The sequence below is a fragment of the Sinocyclocheilus anshuiensis genome, unplaced genomic scaffold (genome assembly GCF_001515605.1).
Source record: "Sinocyclocheilus anshuiensis isolate Anshui unplaced genomic scaffold, SAMN03320099.WGS_v1.1 scaffold543, whole genome shotgun sequence".
NCBI lineage: Eukaryota > Metazoa > Chordata > Actinopteri > Cypriniformes > Cyprinidae > Sinocyclocheilus > Sinocyclocheilus anshuiensis.
This window is the reverse complement of record NW_015552590.1, coordinates 420,573-428,213: the sequence shown is the minus strand read 5'-3', so window position 1 is coordinate 428,213 and position 7,641 is coordinate 420,573. Positions and strand designations below refer to the sequence as shown.

Sequence of the window (7,641 nt, the reverse complement as noted above, 5' to 3'; positions counted from 1 at the left end):
ATATATATATATATAGTTAAATGTAAATAATTATAATAATAAAACAAGCAACAAAATATTAGTATTTGTTAAATTTTTTATTATTATTATTAATATGTCATTATTAAATACAAATAGATGTTGATCTGTATGAATTTCCATTGTTTTGTTATTTTTGAGTATTTGAAAAGTATTAATAGCACAGATTATTGGGTAATGCCATAAATAACAGTTAGTCATCTGTCTGTAATTCAGTACAGATGAGTGGGACCGGATCTTTCCCTGTTCACTAACAAACCTCTGGCCTGTTTCAGTTATTAACCGCATTACGGCCAGATTTGACCCCATGCCAGAGGTAGAAGATGGCTTTCTGACCTCAGTTCCTGTCCATCAGTGTGAGTAAGATGGCAGCAGAGCGAGTCAGACAGACAAGCACAGGGCTGAATGGAGAGACGGGCGGACTCGCTCCTCGCGCAGAAACACAGGCCTCTTTTGTGCAGCTTGATTGAAATTCCGCGGCTTGTGGAGTCACAGGCCATTCTAGAGCTGTGGCCAATTAGGAAGGTGAGAAACCAGGGGTCTGTGTCTGGTTGAGCTAAAGAAAAAGAGCACTCAAACACAGCTGAGTGACATATCCTTAAGTGTCCTCGGGTTTTTAACGGGCCCAAGCCAGCCAGAATAAGCGATTTCGACTGGCTGACTCAAAACGCTGAAAATAAAAAGTGTTGCACCTCATAAAAATGTTTTTGCTTTCTATTTTCGAGCTGTATATTAATAACCTCTCGGTCTTTGTGTGGGCAGTTTGATTGACGTTCTGTAGATGGCAGCAAAACACTCTCGCAGCTGGATGGATGTGTTTTATACGCTCACGCTGTCTATCACTCTCTCCTGGGCTTGTGTATGGATTTTATTTATGATAACTGGGTAATAAAGACACTCTGTTCTTCTCTCTTATATTGAGACGTGAAGATTGTGAAGGATGCGGTTGCTTACGTGCATGCGTATGGCTTCCTTGTGCGGTGATCTGTGCTTTAAAATCGAGGGCCGCATTATTGCTACACACTGAATGTGTGTGGAAATTACTTTGTACACAGAAAATATATGGCTTTGACAGCTGCCTTGGCACATAAGGACACGCTTGCAGAGAAAGTTGTTTGTAGCACTGCAGTATATATTTCTAAATAAAAAGGAAATAGTTCAAAATTAATAATAATAATAATCATAATAATAATAATAATAATAATGTTTATTCATTTTTAACAATTTTATTTATTTTACATTATAATAATAAAGTTGTGTTGTTATTTTTTGTTATTATAATTTTTTAGATAATATCATTAATAATTTTTACTATTTTGAATTTTGTTGAAATAATAATAATAATAATAAATAGTATTATTTTATTTAGATTTTTATATTTTTTCAGATAATATATGAAATAATCTAATAAAATAATATATTAAATATACTATATTATTATTGTTGTTGTTGTTAATTTTTAGCTAATATTTTTTACTGTTTTCTTACTGGTTAAGAATATAATAATAATAATAATAATAATAATAATTATTATTATTATTATTATTATTATTATTAGTCGTAGTAGTAGTTCTAATTAGAATTTATATAAATTTCTTTAGTTTTTATTTAAGATTTTTTTGAACTAATGAAAATAATAAATAATCTAATAAAATAATATATATGAAATATAATAAATTATTATTATTTAGCTAATGTTATTATTTCACTATTTTCTTCTTTGTTAAAATAATAATAATTAGTATTAGTTCTAATTTCTATTAATTTCTTTAGTTTTTAATTTGATATTTTTTCAAATAATAATATGAAATAATCAAATAAAATATATAAGAAATTTAATATATTAGTATCATCATCATCATCATCATCATTATTATAATTCTAATCATTATTTCTTAATAGTTTATTTGTATTTGTTTGAGGTTTTTTTCTCCAAGCATGTGGTCTCATTCCCAAACTCCACCATTGGTTGAATTAGAAGCTAAAATGATGGAAAATACAAATAAACAAATAAATAAATAAACAAACATTTAGAATTGCTTAGCTTGTGAAAGTTGTCTCTATATAACCCGGAGTTGGAGGGGAGGGGCATCATCAGCAGAGTGCTTGATGATGTCATCAAAATGTAAAAGTCGTTTGAGAGGCGGAACCAATAATTACATTTAATATAAGATTACGAACTTTTTTTTTTTTTAATGTGAAGTAACGTGCATGGCATTTTAAAATAAGACAAAGAGTGTTTATTAAAGTAAATGAGGAGAGTTTTAATGTAACGTTGATTTGGAATCAACCTTTTTTTTTACGTCAAAAATATTGCACACATCATCTGTACACTAAATCATTTACAGCCCAGTTTTGCAAGAACACTAGACGCTGACAAAAGCTTGTGTTGATGTTGAAAAAACATTTAAAGCCAATATTTATGTGTTCATATGCATATTTGGCCGTTTCTCCCACATCTTGGCAAAAATAGATGCATTTGTAAGTGTTAAAGTAGTTATTTTACCTGTTTGCATATGTTTAGCAGCTTCACACATTGTCTTAATGAACCAAAAATGTCATCCAAAGACTCCCTGACTCTAGGAAAATTATGGGGTGGAAAAACCCTGAAGCATCATGGGAAAGTCTGGAATTGTCACCAGGCTGCCTTCAAAAATCACGGCAAAGAGTTTTGCACAGTCACGACCGCTGGTTTCCTCAAATCTCCAAACGTTGCCAAACGTTTAGAAACGGAAAACCAAAGTTCAGTGCGTTTCCACATCTGAAACCTCATGAATTGCAGATGATTTCGCGCAAGAACAAGACGCGTGAGATCTGGATGTTTCACACGTTCCCTGGCGCCAAGGACACCTACTTAGATTTGAGGACAAACATGGCAAAACCGCATTAAATGGCGAGTTTATTGCATCATTGCATGTCTGCTGGCGTTTGAGTGGCGCTAATGAATTCATCCACTTTTAAAGGCAGCGGACTTGGCCTCCGTTTCTTTTGTCTAAGCATAATGGTGCAAGAAACCAACAATCGAAAGGCTTTAGTGCCTGTACTTTTTGTTCCATCTCGTGAAACTAAAGGCATCAAAAAAAAAGCTGGCAGATTAACTAGCCGCCAGAAACATGTTCCTGAATCAAATTGATAGAATTAGATTCCATCGAATCACATTAGATTTGGTTTCTCTATAGTCCCTACTGATCCTCGCATGGAAATAAGCAACAATGTTCATTGTTTTATTGGCGCTGGACTTTATACTTTATTTTATAGTTTGCTTTTTTTTTTTTCTTTCTCCAAGAATTGTTTTCTGCGCTTTGAGTTTGAAATCTATACACCCAAACCTATGGGCCCCAGAGACCCTCACAGAGAGAGACAGGCGGAGGTGGGCTGCTTTTATGACAGCTGGAAGAGTGTTTGCTGCATGGTTTGGATTTGTTGGGGGTTTATGTACATTGAGCTAGCTGTTATCTGTCAGCTGGAGATTTACGCTATGAGGAATTTAAAATAATGATTTCTGAACTGCGTCCTTCTCTCATTCACACACACCAGTTCACATTCACCTGATTGATTAGCTCATATTAGTTCTCTGACTTTGTGTGTTTGTATGTCATTCTATCATTCTATCTCTTTTTCATTCGATCTATCTATCTATCTATCTATCTATCTATCTATCTATCTGTCTATCTGTCTATCTATCTGTCTGTCTGTCTGTCTGTCCGTCCGTCTGTCCAGCTGTCTATCCTTCATTAGTTCTATCTATCATTCTATTTATTATTTCGTTCAGTGTATCCATCCATCCATCCATCCCTTTCTTTCTTTCTTTCTTTCTTTCTTTCTTTCTTTCTTTCTTTCTTTCTTTTCATCCATTGTCTTTCCATCCATTCCATCATTCTTCATGTGCTGCTCTTCCTTCTCTTTGCAAGTCCATCATTTTTCTCTCTCTTTCTCTTCAAGCTTTTACTTTTTCCCTTCTTCCTTTTTTTGGTTTATTCATTCATTCATTTGTTAATTCATTTCCATCATCATCCTTCTTTCAATCTCTCTCTCTCTATATATATATATACACACACACACACACACACACACACACATCATATACATATATACACGTGTGTGTGTGTGTATATATATATATATATATAATTTCCATTTTTTTATCCTTCTTTCTGTCTATCCATTTCTGTCTGTCTGTCTTTCCCTCCCTCCTTATTTATGTTTTTCCATTCATCATCATTATCTATCTATCCATCCATCCATCCATCCGTCCATCCATCTGTCTATCCTTCATTAGTTATATCTATCGTTCTATTTATTATTTCTATCTATCTATCTATCTATCTATCTATCTATCTATCTTGTCTCTCTATTTTATTACTCACGTGAGTGTGTTCACCACATGCATCTCTCTCTCTCTCTCTCGCTCTCGCTCTCCTCCCGTCTTCCTATCACCCCTCTTTCTCTCTCCCTCCCATCCTACCTTGTTATCCTCAAACTGAGGCGCACGCAGTCCGCTCTGTCCGTACACTCACACCAACACACACACAGACACCTTGCGGGAGGAGCTGCGCTGCGGAGCGGAGCGCTGCGGGGCGTGAGACCGGCTCCGCTCACACTCAACTTGGGCATCATCATCATCGGCGCTGCGCGGATAACGGATCTCGGATCTGCTCAGGACTACATCCAGCCACGATGTCCGACTTTATTTTGGCGTTTCTGAGCATGTCGGGATTAATTCTGCTGGTTAAAACGCTGACAGTGGCTGGGGCTGAGCAAGGTAAGACATACCAAACTCCGCTTATTAACGTATATTTATTATTTTATTTACATGTATTGGCATATGTTCCTCTTAAAGTGTTAATAAATATTGCATTAATGTTTAATATTAAAACTGTTGTGTATGTTGGCAAGTCTATCTGTCTTTAATATTAAAACTGTTGTGTATGTTGGCAAGTCTATCTGTCTATCTATCTATCTATCTATCTATCTATCTATCTATCTATCTCTTATTGTAGCTCTCTTTATTTATCTTTTTTACTTATAATATAACTTGACGTGTAACAGAGAGAGTGCCTGGCTGACTGACTAAATCAATAACCAGTTAAGTGACTTCTTTATTTGTAGAAGTTGTAGTTGATGAAAACAGCCTTTAACCATTCGCTAAAGTTATGTTGCTGTACCTTTCAAACTTAGACTCTTACAAATTAAGTTTTTTTTATGGTTTTTACAGCCTCTTTTAATCAAGAACCATTTTTTTTTCATGCTCTTGAGGACCACATGATTCTTTGGAGATGAAGAAAGTGCTTGCGGCTGCATTATACAATTGATTTCTTGGTTTCAGGTTTCTGGAGATCTCCAGAAATGCACATTCTGGATGTCTACCTTATTTAAAACACTTGATTCGCTTCATCAGATCATTAATAAAGGCTTCAAGAACTGAACTGGGTGTGTCGGATCAAGGAAACTTACAGTTCTAAGACTAGATGTTTCAATATACTAAAGGTGATAAAGTTCTTTGTGGAACTTAAGAGGCTGTATATCCATTTTTCAGTCACCTTTATTTGTAACAGTAGATGGGGTATGAGTGTCATTTTTTCATAAAAGCATTTGCTGCTGACTCCCTGATGGCTTTTAAATGCAGTATCATCTTTGTGTGTTATTAGGAATAATGCAGTGAGTATGTGTTACACTGATCCATCAGATGCGACTTAGTTTAACACTGTATAAATGGCAGGGTTGCATTTACAGCACAACCATGAACAGTTTATTAGGTTAATGCAACCGAATGATTCATTCAATCATTTAATGGCATCATGGATACCTAAAACTGCCAACATTACCTTGACTAGACACTTTATGTGCTCTCATGTTTAGCTGGACAGACCAGATGACCATTTTAATAGCACAAGTTTACGCTTGATATGCATCTTCCAAAAAAGTGCCAACTGGCCTCATTTCTGATAAGTTTTTGCCTAATGTGTTAGCTAAAATGCTTTGATCATATCCGAATAAAGGATTTGGATTGGGTACATAAAACGCTTAATAGATCACGATGATTGGTTTGTAAATGAAAATAGATTTACAGTCCATGTTGAAATGAACATTTCATGTGAGATGGTGTGTTACCAAGTTTATCGAGCAGGCATTCAATAAACCGTTGACAAAATGTGGGTACCCTAAACAAATCAAGCACCGCAACAAGTGCGGCTCCCTAAGGGCTCCATTACTGCGAACCGAAAACACTAATGGCCTATAGACTGAATACTTAGTGTGGTAAATGTGTCTCTGTCAGTGTAATGTCGGCTAGATATTTCCTTTCGGGTGATATATCATTCTGTCGGATGGAAATATGTCGTGTTATTAACACTAGAGCAGAATTTCCACTTGAATGCAAAAACTGAATGAAGTTTGCATTCCATTTTCGATACATAATGTGATTTTGACCTTCATGTCATTGGGCTTGTTTTATAAGAGTTTATCTTCAGCCAAACCGCTTCATTGTTTGGATGCAATTTCGCTACATGGCTGACAGGAACTCGTTTTATTATAAATGGAATCAGGTGGCGTTGTGGTTCAGGTGATAATTTTGGCTTCGACTTCTGTCTGCTTGATTCTGGAAACAATTTCTGGAAAAAAAAAGAAGGTCTAAATTTATGCAAAGAATGAGGATTTTGGAATCATGTTATGGCAATCTGGACCGCTGGGTCGGTTATAAATGCTGTTTTCGTGGGATAGGCCTTTGTTGAATGTCAATGCTGCATTCAATTTTTCGTATTGGTTCAAGACTTGACTCATGACTCAGCTGTGAAAGACATATTGGCTTGAGAAATGTTCTTTTCTCGCGCTTGGTTTCTGTTTTGGCAGCGTGAAACTATTTACCGCAGTTCGGTCTTGGTTTTATATTCCATTACTGAAGTGAAATTATCTTTATTTTTAGTAATGTTCATTAGGTTTTGGGTGTTTAGCTTCATTTAACACATTTTAAAATGACCACAGTTTAGTGTGAAGTCGGAGGAATTGTTTTTGAGAACACATTGTTAGCACATGTGCCTTAGTGTCAGGACTGAATATTTATCATTAGGACGTAGCTTTTAATGTTTTTCAAAATAGATGATTCATGACTTAGCAGCTGCAGTATTAGACAGCAGTGAATGTGGTAACAAAAGATTGTTTAAATTAAAAAAAAGTAAATCTGCTAGTGAAGCGTCTGGTGGATTAAATGTAGCTTCAAAGGTATCTGTACTATATTCACCAAATAATGCTAATTAATAATCTACTAATCAATGGGAAATTATAAGATAAATGTATTTATATGCATCAATATCACAATATAAGACACTGCAATATTTAGTGTTTAGATATGTGATTTTAGATATATGTGTGTGTGTGTGTGTGTGTGTGTGTGTGTGTGTGTGTGTGTAGATAGATTATATAAATACACGCACACACATATATATGCATGTGTTTGTGTGCATATATAAATCAAAGATCACACACAACACGCATATATAGATCAAAATGTATTTTATTTTTTTAAATATATTAATTCAATATGTTAAAAAGAATTAAATGTGTGGTGTTTCCACTTAATGTTTTAATCCTTTATTAATTATTAGTAAATCACATGATTAATTCACA

At 34.7% G+C, this 7,641-nt stretch overlaps 1 pseudogene; it reads left to right on the top strand.

Moving 5' to 3' along the window:
* Nucleotides 1-4,626: 4,626 nt before the first annotated feature.
* The window catches only part of LOC107665510 (low-density lipoprotein receptor-related protein 1B-like), a 312,996-nt pseudogene continuing 309,981 nt past the window's right edge, over nt 4,627-7,641 (top strand).